Source organism: Dreissena polymorpha, chromosome 3, assembly GCF_020536995.1.
Source record: "Dreissena polymorpha isolate Duluth1 chromosome 3, UMN_Dpol_1.0, whole genome shotgun sequence".
Lineage (NCBI taxonomy): Eukaryota > Metazoa > Mollusca > Bivalvia > Myida > Dreissenidae > Dreissena > Dreissena polymorpha.
In genome coordinates this window covers 133,447,744-133,460,687 of record NC_068357.1, presented here as the reverse complement: position 1 = coordinate 133,460,687, position 12,944 = coordinate 133,447,744, and the positions used below count along the sequence as shown (strand labels likewise).

The 12,944-nt window shown below is 37.0% G+C and overlaps 1 protein-coding gene across 4 annotated transcripts in view; it reads left to right on the top strand.

Moving 5' to 3' along the window:
• The window catches only part of LOC127871520 (rho GTPase-activating protein gacZ-like), a 42,529-nt gene that overhangs the window by 10,498 nt on the left and 19,087 nt on the right, over nt 1-12,944 (top strand). The gene's annotated exons all lie outside the window — the stretch shown is intronic.

Sequence of the window (12,944 nt, the reverse complement as noted above, 5' to 3'; positions counted from 1 at the left end):
AATGATTTTGAGATCACTAGGTCAAAGGTCAAGGTCACGGTGACCCGAAATAGTAAAATGGTTTTCGGATGATAACTCAAGAACGCAAATGCCTAGGATTATGAAACTTCACAGGTAGATTGATCATGACTCGCAGATGACCCCTATTGATTTTGAGGTCACAAGGTCAAAGGTCAAGGTCACGGTAACCCTAAATAGTAAAATGATTTTCGGATGATAACTCAAGAACGCTTTTGCCTAGGATCATGACACTTCATAGGTACATTGAATGTGACTCACAGATGACCCCTATAGATTTTCAGGTCACTAGGTCAAAGGTCAAGGTTACTGTGACAAAAAACGTATTCACACAATGGCTGCCACTACAACGGACAGCCCAAATGGGGGGCATGCATGTTTTACAAACAGCCCTTGTTAAAGATAGAAACTTGATATTTGGCATGCATGTGTATCTCATAAAGCTGCACATTTTGAGTGGTGAAAGTTCACGGTCCAGGTCATCCTTCAAGGTCAAAGGTCAAAAAAACAAAATAAAAAATTTCAAAGCGGCGTTCTCATGAAGCTGCACATTTTGAGTGGTGGAAGGTCAAGGTCATCCTTCAAGGTCAAAGGTCAAAATATTTTTTTTCAAAGCGGCGTTCTCATAAAGCTGCACATTTTTAGTGGTGGAAGTTCAAGGTCAAGGTCATCCTTCTAGGTCAAAGGTCAAACAAAAATATATTTATACCCCCATTACCATTGGTAATGGGGGCTATATAGGAGTCACTTTGTCGGTCTGTCGGTCGGTCTGTCTGTCGGTCTGTCCCGAAATTTCATCCGATCTTCACCAAACTTGGTCACAAGTTGTATCTTGATGATGTATGGGTCATGCCGGGTCAAAAACTAGGTCACGGGGTCACTTAGTGTGTTTAAAACCGAAAGTTTGTCCGGATCATAACTATGTCATTTATCATTAGATTTTAAAATAACTTTGTACATTTGTTCACCATCATGGGACGGTGTGTTGCATGAATAAAGTACGTCGATATCTCCAAGGTCAAGGTCACACTTGGAGTTCAAGGGTCAAATGCTTCTCCGGGCCATAACTTTATCATTTATTGTGAAATTTTAAAATCATTTGGCACATTTGTTCACCGTCATTGGACGGTGTGTCGCGCTAAAGAATTACGTCGATATCTCCAAGGTCAAGGTCACACTTCGAGTTCAAAGGTCAAAAATGACCATAAATGAGCTTGTCAGGGCCATAACTATGTCATTCATTGTGAGATTTTAAAATCATTTGGCATATTTGTTCACCATCATTGGACGGTGTGTCACGCGAAAGAATTACGTCGATATCTGCAACGTCAAGGTCACACTTTGAGTTCAAAGGTCAAAAATGGCCATAAATGATCTTGTCTGGGCCATAACTATGTCATTTATTGTGAGATTTTAAAAATACCTGGTACATTTGTTCACAATCATTGGACGATTTGTCATGCAAAAGAATTATGTCCATAACTCCAAGGTCTAGGTCACACTTGGAGTTCAAAAGTAAAAAAATGGCCAGAAATTTGGAAGGCATGTCATGCAAAAGAATTCAAGAGTTCAAAGGTCGAAAAGGCCATAAACGATAATAGCATTATAATTCTTAAAAATCGCCATAAATTTGATTCTCTTGTTTTGTGAATACAGCATGCAAAATAGTCTGTGTCAATGCGGCACGTGGGGGTATACGTCACGTATGTGACAAAGCTCTAGTTTTTTTTATTTCAAAGCGGCGCAATATGGGGCATTGTGGTTCTGACGAAAACATCTCTTGTTTTTTCTAATTGAAATCAAGGTCAATTTTACACAAGGGAGTTAACAATACACATTTTGAATTGTCTCCCTTTATCAGACTTTTTTCAACTGAAAACCTGGTTTTGTGACAATTTTGTCCCTTGTCCTTCAGCTAAAATTAGGGACAAGTGAGGCAACTAAAAGATAAAATGGTTTCTGTTTAGCGTTCAATCAACTCTTCACTTATTTTATACCTCTGAGTCTCATTACACCATGCCAATTAGCATTAATCAGAAACAACTCTCATTTCGCACTTTTGGGGACAACAATTACAAATACAAACACACACACTTAAGTTTAAATGTTGTGTTATTGATGTATTAAACTGAGTTTAATTAATATTATTTAACACTTAATTCACATGTTATTTATGTACATGTAATAACTGGTAAGCCTCATTACTGCTGAAATAATTTCTATAATAGAGACTGAAATGGATGGTGGATTTCAAAAGGCTGCATTTCATTTATAATAAGACATGTGTATAAAACCTACATTTTTAGCTCATCTATTTTTTGAAAAAAAATTATGAGCTATTGTCATCACCTTGGCGTCGGCGTTGGCGTTGGCGTCGGCGTCCGGTTAAGTTTTGCGTTTAGGTCCACTTTTCTCAGAAAGTATTAATGCTATTGCATTCAAACTTGGTACACTTACTAACTATCATGAGGGGACTGGGCAGGCAAAGTTAGATAACTCTGGCGTGCATTTTGACAGAATTATGTGCCCTTTTTATACTTAGAAAATTGAAAATTTTGGTTAAGTTTTGCGTTTAGGTCCACTTTTCTCAGAAAGTATCAATGCTATGGCATTCAAACTTGGTACACTTACTCACTATCATAAGGGGACTGGGCAGGCAAAGTTAGATAACTCTGGCGTGCATTTTGACAGAATTATGTGCCCTTTTTATACTTAGAAAATTGAAAATTTGGTTAAGTTTTGTGTTTAGGTCCACTTTATTCCTACAGTATCAAAGCTATTGCTTTCATACTTGCAACACTTATTAACTATCATAAGGGGACTGTGCAGGCAAAGTAATGTAACTCTGACTGGCATTTTGACAGAATTATGTGCCCTTTTTATACTTAGAAAATTGAAAATTTGGTTAAGTTTTGTGTTTTGGTCCACTTTACCCCTAAAGTATCATAGATATTGCTTTCATACTTGGAACACTCGCAAACTATCATAAGGGTACAGTAAAAGGACAAGTTGCATAACTCTGGTTGTCATTTTTACGGGATTATGGCCCTTTTTTGACTTAGTAACTTTGAATATATGGTTAAATTTTGTGTTTCGATCCACTTTACTTCTTAAGTATCAAGGCTATTGCTTTCAAACTTCAAATACTTTCATGCTATCATGAGGTTACTGTACCTGGCAAGTTGAATTTTACCTTAACCTTTGAATGACCTTGACTCTCAAGGTCAAATTATTAAATTTTGCTAAAATTGCTATAACTTCTTTATTTATGATTAGATTTGATTGATACTTTGACAAAACTACTCTTACCTGACATACCACAATAGACTGCACCCAAACCATCCCCGGTGCCCTCCCCCCCCTTCCCCCCCCCACCCCCCATTTTTTTTTTTAAACGGTTAAAAAACACAAATATTTATTTTTATTATTTTATGTTTGAAATACCGTCCAACCATCGCACCCAATAATCCCCCCCCTCCCCCAACCCGAATCCCCCCCTCCCCCCACCCGAATCCCCCCCTAAACTTTTTTTTTTTAGATCATCTCACAAATTACCACCACACCCTCACACTTTACCCCCCCACCCCACCCCACCCCCCCAATTTTTTTTTTTGAAATGGTTGAAAAACACAAATATTTATTTTTATTATCTTATGTTTGAAAAACCGTCCAACCATCGCACCCAAAAATCCCCCCCACTCCCCCCCTACCCCTACTTCTTTGTCATTGATTGTAAATTATGATGGTAATTTTAGCATATTTTTTTTTCCTGTAGAGGTGTATCAATTAAAACTTCAATTGTAACAAAACCAGAAATGTTCAGAATCTTTTTACTCCCTTGTAAATTTTGAACAATTCAACATTAAATCAAATTTATATTTTGTTACACATATTTGCTTTACATTAAAAATTCATTTAAAATCTCATTTTACTGCAGAGATAACAAATAAGACCTGTAAACAAGCCCAATATGTATTGCCAATGCTAGGTTACCTCTTCCCATTTGATCATTCTGAAGTATTGTTTTAATGGGCCATTTAACTTGGCTGAATCATAGTTATTGGTAGCCAGCACAAGGCAATTAATCAAGGCATCATCTATTAACAATTTCAAGAAATGTAATAGCTCCAGACTGTTCTTTTGAATGTTCAACTTTGCATGACCTGTAAATGGGGCAACTTATGGCTGAGAATCCTCCTGTGTCAATTTTCCACATATCAAATTGATTTTAATCAGTCAATGTCTGGCACAAAGTAAATCATTAAAAAGAGGAGAAGTCACTTTGCCTTCATGAAATTATTGTGCGAAGTGAAGATTAATTTGGCGAAGAAATTGCCCACTTCGCCCACTCGCGAGATCCCTGGCTTAATTAATCCAAAAAAGTATAATAACATCGGTTTACTATGTAACGCTCTGCACCACAACAGACGAACGCAAACTGTATTTTACGCTGTTTATTCTTCCACATTTAAACCAGATGCTTTACATCGAGGTCGTGTTATCGATTTATATCTACACAGTGAGCCAATCAAGAGATATTGAAAATTTGAATAGTGGTTGGATTTAAATTGCTCGGGCGTGCAAAATTCAAAGTGTCATTACATAATTTTTACGGAACATTATCGAAAATAAATTATCTACACAGGTATGTAAATATTATTGCAATCCGTTGATATTAAGTGTCTGATATAGGGGCTTGAATGTTGCGCACAAAATCCTTGCACAACAATATAGACAAAGAAGGAAAAAATCCCACCATTTATTGAATGGTTCAGCCGTTGGACGCTCCAAATATTACCAAAATAAAAAGTAGCTTAATATTTGAGAGCGTCAACAAGTTTGACTTGGCTGGTTGATTACAATATTCGAATTACTTGCACACTTTGAGCAAAAATTGTACCTCTGGAAAAGTTATGATCCTATTCTAAGCTAGAGTCAGTGTGTTAGATTATTAATCTTCCTACTTGTCCAGCTGATGTGTATAATATCAACAAGCACTGCTGTGGTTGAGCGAGGATTCAGCACCATGAACCTGCTGTGCTCCCCATTACGCAGCACATTCACACAAACCAAACTTACTCATCTGATGCTTACTTGCATTGAAGGTCTAGACCTGAATGACAAAACATTTGGAGGAGATGTGTGATGCTTTTAAAAACAGAAAGCAGAGAACAATTATGCTGTAACTTGTGTGACTAATCAGTGTTTGATTTGGTCAAATATATCTGTTATAAGTTTTTGACTGTACAGTTCTTATCTCAAGAGTGTAACTGTAACTGTGTTTATATATAGAAGACAAAAAAACAAATAAAAACAAATATTAGTTAAACAACTCACTTATTTAAGCATGATAAATTTACAATGTTTTCCCAAAATGGACAAATTTGTAGATAAAAAAATTCCCAATTTGGTCAGACTCCTTTTCCCAAAATGGGCAGAAAAAACCCTGGAAGTATGAGAGATTTTGTCTTCAGAAATGACATGTTATTTTTGTTAGCTCGGGGCTTATGTCATGGTCCTGTGTCCGTCGTGTGTGCGTGCGTGCGTGCGTCCGTGCGTGCGTGCGTTAACTTTTTCTTTAAACATCTTCTTCTCCTAAACTACTGGTCCAAATCTGATAACATTTCTCAGGAATGTTCCTGTGGTGAACCTCTTTCAAATTTGTTCAAATTATGCCCCTGGGGTCAAATTTGACCCTGCCCCGGGGGGTCAAAAAATTGAAAATTTGTTATATAAGGCCTATTTTGTGCAAACTTTATAAATCTTCTTGTCCGTAACCATTGGGCCTAGGGCTACCAAATTTGCTATGTAGTGACATCTTATAGTCCTCTACCAAGTTTGTTCAAATTATGCCTCTGGGGTCAAATTTGACCCTGCCCCGGGGGGGTCAAAAAATTGAAAATTTGCTTATATAAGGCCTATTTTGTGCAAACTTTAAAAATCTTCTTGTCCGTAACCATTGGGCCTAGGGCTACCAAATTTGCTATGTAGTGACATCTTATAGTCCTCTACCAAGTTTGTTGAAATTATGCCCCTGGGGTTAAATTTTACCCTGCCCCGGGGGGTCAAAACATTGAAAATTTGCTTATATAAGGCCTATTTGTGCAAACTTTAAAAATCTTCTTGTCCATAACCGTATGGCATAGGGCTACCAAATTTGGTATGTAGTGACATCTTATTGTCCTCTACCAAGTTTGTTCAAATTATGCCCCTGGGGTCAAATTTGACCCTGCCCTGGGAGGTTAAAAAATTGAAAATTTGCTTATATAAGGCTTATTTTGTGCAAACTTTAAAAATCTTCTTGTCCATAACCATTGGGCCTAGGGCTACCAAATTTGCCATGTAGTGACATCTTAAAGTCCTCTACCAAGTTTGTTCACATTATGCCCCTGGGGTCAAATTTGACCCTGTTACGGGGGGGTTAAAAAATTGAAAATTTGCTTATATAAGGGCTATTTTGTGCAAACTTTAAAAATCTTCTTGTCCATAACCATTGGGCCTAGGGCTACCAAATTTGCTATGTAGTGACATCTTATAGTCCTGTACCAAGTTTGTTCAAATTATGCCCCTGGGGTCAAATTTGACCCTGCCCCGGTGGGTTAAAAAATTGAAAATTTGCTTATATAAGGCCTATTTGTGCACACTTTAAAAATCTTCTTGTCCATAACCATTGGGCCTAGGGATACCAAATTTGCTATGTAGTGACATCTTATAGTCCTCTACCAAGTTTGTTCAAATTATGCCCCTGGGGTCAAATTTGACCCTGCCCTGGGGGTTACAAAATTGAAAATTTGCTTATATAAGGCCTATTTTGTGCAAACTTTAAAAACCTTCTTGTCCATAACCGTATGGCATAGAGCTACCAAATTTGGTATGTAATGACATTGACCTTGCCCCAGGGTTCACAAAAATGAACATATGCTTAAATAAGGCCTATTTTGTGAAAACTTTAAAAATCTTCTTGTCCTTAATTATAGAGCCTAGGGCTACTAAAATTGGTATGTAGTGATATCTAATAGTCCTTTTTTCGCAAAGAAAAAACAGTGGAGCGATACAGGGCCATCATGGCCCTCTTGTTTACCTACATGGTCATTTCATTTCAAACATTGAATGTGAGCAAGAAACTTAACATTGCAGGTTTTTTTGGCCCGATTTTATAGCCGAAATTCGGTTATATTCCCAATCGCAAAAAGTATACTTTTTAGCCGGATTTTTTTCGAAAAAATCTCGGCTTATAGATTGATGTTGTCGGGCGGGCGGGGGGGGGGCGGGCGGGCGGGCGGGGGTGGCGGCGTGCTCGAAAATGTTAAAGTTCTTATTTCATGGTATAACTTTGGTATGCTTGGACCTAGAGTCTTCAAACTTGACATGAAGGTTGGCCAGGATTAACAGATGACCACTGGTCATTTCAAGGTCATTCATTTGAAGGTCAAGGTCACTGTGACCTTCAATATAAAAAATGTTAAAGTTGTTATAACTTTGGTATGCTTGGACCTAGAGTCTTGAAACTTGACATGAAGGTTGGCCATAACTAGTTAGTAACCACTGGTCATTTCAAGGTCATTCATTTGAAGGTCAAGGTCACTGTGACCTTAAATGTAAAAATGTTAAAGTTCTTATTTCATGGTATAACTTTGGTATGCTTGGACCTAGAGTCTTCAAACTTGACATGAAGGTTGGCCAGGATTAACAGATGACCACTGGTCATTTCAAGGTCATTCATTTGAAGGTGAAGGTCACTGTGACCTTCAATATAAAAATGTTAAAGTTGTTATAACTTTGGTATGCTTGGACCTAGAGTCTTGAAGCTTGACATGAAGGTTGGCCAGAACTAGTAAGTAACCACTGGACATTTCAAGGTCATTCATTTGAAGGTCAAGGTCACTGTGACCTTGAATGTAAAAATGTTAAAGTTGTTATAACTTTGGTATGCTTGGACCTAGAGTCTTGAAACTTGACATGAAGGTTGGCCAGAACTAGTAAGTAACCACTGGACATTTCAAGGTCATTCATTTGAAGGTCAAGGTCACTGTGACCTTGAATGTAAAAATGTTAAAGTTCTTATTTCATGTTATAACTTTGGTATACTTGTACCTAGAGTCTTCAAACTTGAAATAAAGATTGGCCAGTACTAGAAGATGACCACTGGTCATTTCAATGTCATTCATTTGAAGGTCAAGGTCACTGTGACCTTAAATGTTAAAATGTTAAAATTGTTATAACTTTGGTATGCTTGGACATAGAGTCTTCAAACTTGACATGAAGGTTTGCAAGCACACTTAGATGACCACTGGTCATTTCAAGGTCATTCATTCTAAGGTCAAGGTCACTGTGACCTTGAATGTAAAAATGTTAAAGTTCTTATAACTTTGGTAGGTAAAAATGTTAAAGTTCTTATTCCATGTTATAACTTTGGTATGCTTGTACCTAGAGTCTTCAAACTTGACATAAAGGTTGGCCAGTACTAGAAGATCACCACTGCTCATTTCAATGTCATTCATTTGAAGGTCAAGGTCACTGTGACCTTCAATGTTAAAATGTTAAAATTGTTATAACTTTGGTATGCTTGGACCTAGAATCTCAAACTTGACGTAAAGGTTTGCAAGCACACTTAGATGACCACTGGTCATTTCAAGGTCATTCATTTCAATGTCATTCATTTGAAGGTCAAGGTCACTGTGACCTTCAATATAAAAAATGTTAAAGTTGTTTCAAGACTCTAGGTCTATGATTGGAGAGTTCAAAAATGTTCAAACCTTGGACTGGTTCCTAACATTCAGAGTCTGCCTCCATGTCATGAAGTTGCAATAGGCACACCAAATGAAGTAAAACAAATTTCTCATGAAATTTGCTCATGCCTTGAAAAGTACTTACATTTCATTTTGACCTTTGAACAATATTTCAGTAATTTAAGTATTGCATTGACAAAAACACGAAAGGTACTTTCCTGTCATTTAAATAAAAAAACCGGCTTCAATGCGGTCATCTCCGACCGCGGAACTCTTGTTTCCCAAAATTTGCTAAAAAATTCCCAATTAGGAAAAAAACCGCTAATGACATAGGCTGTTTCTGTTTTTAACAAAGTGCAATCTGATCCGGTCTCGTATGGGTTTTAGACTGTGCCTCTATTTGGATAACGCCGACATTATTCGTGAGCACGATATTCTCCGTGTTGTTCAGGCGCTTATTATATTTGCGATGAAATTTAAGCGTTTTGTGATTCCGCTGCATGTAAAACAAATATGTTGCGCAATTCTAAATATTTTTTTATGGCAATTAAGGGGCCGATTTTCAGCCCCATTCCCCTCAAAAAAGAGTATATATTTTTCCCCAATTTTGTAGAAAAAATCCCCTCCAGAAGTTTAAAAAAAAAAAATAAAAATTTTTTTTAGAAAGAACTCTCTTATGATAAATATATCTCAAATCAATTTCATAAACAATTAACAAAGTATATAACAAATTAATATGATTCTGAATTATTATAAAGAGTTATAATGCCCCCCTTCGAAGAAGAAGGGGTATATTGCTTTGCTCATGTCGGTCGGTCCGTCGGTCGGTCAGTCCGTCCGTCCGTCCACAAGGTGGTTGTCAGACTATATCTCAAGAACGCTTAGGCCTACGATCATGAAACTTCATAGGTACATTGATCATGACTTGCAGATGACCCCTATTGATTTTGAGGTCACTAGGTCAAAGGTCAAGGTCACGGTGACCCGAAATAGTAAAATGGTTTCCGGATGATAACTCAAGAACGCATACGCCTAGGATCATGAAACTTCATGGGTAGTTTGATCATGACTCGCAGATGACCCCTATTGATTTTGAGGTCACTAGGTAAAAGGTCAAGGTCACGGTGACCCGAAATAGTAAAATGGTTTCCGGATGATAACTCAAGAACGCATACGCCTAGGATCATGAAACTTCATGGGCAGATTCATCATGACTCGCAGATGACCCCTATTGATTTTGAGGTCACTAGGTCAAGGTCACAGTGACCCGAAATAGTAAAATGATTTTCGGATGATAACTCAAGAACGCTTTTGCCTAGGATCATGACACTTCATAGGTACATTGATCGTGACTTGCAGATGACCCCTATTGATTTTCAGGTCACTAGGTCAAAGGTCAAGGTCACGGTGACCCGAAATAGTAAAATGATTTTCGGCTGATAACTCAAGAGCGCATATGCCTAGGATCATGAAATTTATAGGTACATGTAGATTGATCATGACTCGCAGATGACCCCTATTGATTTTAAGGTCAAAGGTCAAGGTCACGGTGACCCGAAATAGTAAAATGATTTTCGGATGATAACTCAAGAACGCTTTTGCCTAGGATCATGACACTTCATAGGTACATTGATCGTGACTTGCAGATGACCCCTATTGATTTTCAGGTCACTAGGTCAAAGGTCAAGGTCACAGTGACAAAAGTCGTATTCACACAATGGCTGCCAGTACAACAGACAGCCCATATGGGGGGCATGCATGTTTTACAAACAGCCCTTGTATTAAATTAGTTTTTCCCACATCATGCAGTGGACTTTTCATATGAATTGCATTTTCCCAGGAAAAGACCTGATGTATCTATATTGTGTCAATATGTGTTGATATAAACATTCCAATTTGGTCCATTTTATTGATAAAAAAACTTAAATTTGCCATTTTATCAATTAAAAAATCCCAATTAGACTCAAAATGGCTAGGAAAACTGAGACTGTGCATGAAGGCTGAACTGTCTGAAACTAATGTTGAAAAAATCATTGATATATATTTTAGAAAAAAGACAGAGAAATTCAGCTGTGAATATTACATTCATTCATACATGTGTATTCATATAATAAATATCATAACATATAAAAGAGTGAATTTTTTCAGGTTTTTTTTTTAGAAAAAGGGGAAGACGCTGGACGCTGGGTGAAAGCGGAAAATAGAGTGCGAAAGAGACATATTTGGGGAAAAATTAAAAACTGTTTTAATCAATGTCTATAACTCATCTTCTCTGATTTCAGGGGTTTTTCACCACTGTCTGCGCCTCCAGAAAATGGAGGCATTCCCAAAGCAAAAAAACCCGGCCCCATTCCCAATCAAATCTAGATGACATTTTTCCCAATTAATTGACAATAAAGAAGTTTTCTGTCAAAATCATAAAAAAACGTTAACAAACACTAATGGCATTTAGAGTGACTTCCCTTTATCCATTACGTCCATCACGTTATATAGCATGCGCTTAACGACTCAGATGTAAGCACGTTTAGTCTAAAAAACGACGCGTTTTTCCCCTTTGGACGGGCCCCCCCACCATTCCCCTATTTGTGAAAAAAACACTGTAAGCAAAACCACAGCGTCAAAACGAAAGCTGTTGATTTTGTTAAGCAAGTGTCATAAAATAAACAAACATGGTCAAGTAGTACAAGTCTTCCCATTGAAACTCCTTCCATTGTTAATGACAGTAATTTCATAACAAGTGACTCTTTTGCATCGTCATCGATGATTTCCGAAAGCAAAGTGCTGACTGATATTCAACATGTTGAAAGCAGTAATCCTTCAGAAGAAGATGAAGGGCCTCTTACTAAAATGGTGCCAGATTTAACTGTAGACTTTGTGTTAGCTTATTATGTGGAAAACTGTTGATCCTGGTGGTGATAGTGATTAATGATCCTTAACTCATTCATGTAGTTTTAAATCCCAATTTATTTTCCTAATTTCTTGAAAATGCCGATAAAATTCCCAAATCTTTCCAAAAAGCTGGAAAAAGCCCTGTATTGGCTAGTGCTTCCTTGATTGCTGTCTTGTTCTTGGAAGACTTCATGGCTGTTCCCCTGCTGCCAGCTGGTGGTCTTAACAATAGCAGAAAAAGTAGGGGACTTGTTAATGACCAAACATGGAATCAAAAAACAACTCTTTGCAATGCATTTGCCTAAATGTTTTTGTCATTTGAAAGCATTCTCAAGTTTTTCATTTAAATAATTGTCAAAAGCATGCTTTGATGTTGAAAGAAATGTTAAGCCACGAATGAACATGAATAGAAAATCTTGTATCTTAATATATGACCATTTAAATCAAACTGTTGTAAACATAAACATTATTTACACCGGGGCTTCATCCTTATACATTGTAACAAAAACAATACCTGTTACCATAAACATCGATTTGCTTGTCATTTGTGTAGAAAAATACCCCCCAAACAAATTTATTTTAAAAAACTTTTATCAAAGCAAGAGCCACAGTTTTGAATTGACAATTCCATCTACATATATTATGGGGTTCCAGAGACAGTTGATGTGTTATGATTGGTAAATTAGACATTAGTTCTATCTCAGGCAGGATTCCAGACACAGTCAATAGCATATTTTCAAATTCGGAAAACTCAGCTTTGTCATTGCAATAACTTACACATTTTAATGAACTGTTGATGTGTTTGAAACATGGTTAATGTTCAGAATAACTGTTTCCTCACAAATATCATAACTACATGTACAATGAAAATTTGCGAATCTTAAACATTTTTTTAATTTTGTCAATTTACCAAAATGTTAAAAGGTCCCTTTAAGAAAGCTGCAGAGAAATGTCTGCTTTCTTAGATTATGAGATACATAATGATATGAGTCATGTTCTGAGAAAACTGGGCATAATGCATGTGCGTAAAGTGTTGTCCGAACTGCACAGGCTAATCTGGGACGACACTTTACGCACATGCATTAAGCCCAGTTTTCTCAAAACAAGACCCATATGATTCACGAGAGCTTCTTACTCATATATATGCTAATAACTTATAAAGTTAGCCTTGAATCAGGGCTGATTCAAGTGTACTCCTTGATTGGTCACACTGGATAAATTTAATAAGTTGTTGATAATTTGTTCATACCAGGATACAAATATAGCACTGAATACTGGGTACAATTTATTGTTAACCAGGTTTTCCAA